The sequence below is a fragment of the Gekko japonicus genome, unplaced genomic scaffold (assembly GCF_001447785.1).
Source record: "Gekko japonicus isolate JY-2015 unplaced genomic scaffold, Gekko_japonicus_V1.1 scaffold2184, whole genome shotgun sequence".
NCBI classification, from domain to species: Eukaryota; Metazoa; Chordata; class Lepidosauria; order Squamata; family Gekkonidae; genus Gekko; species Gekko japonicus.
Genome location: NW_015173738.1, coordinates 13,118 through 13,347, shown reverse-complemented (window position 1 = coordinate 13,347; position 230 = coordinate 13,118).

The following is a 230-nucleotide window of genomic DNA, read 5'->3' as shown; positions in this document are numbered from 1 at the left end:
TTTTGAAGAAGTTGTTATGTGTTGTAGAGAGTTTATAAAGGGCCAAGCCCAGCCCCCCAACCCCCCTCCAAAGTTTTCAGAGCATCCTGTACGCAACAGCAAATTCCTGAACAAAGTCCTGTCCCATGCTTTCAGGCAGGCAGGGACAAAATGTAAGCTTCAACTGGAAAGAGGTGACGTAAGCACATTAGTCAGTTTCCCTATGCTAATTAACTTTGCTCTGGAGGATG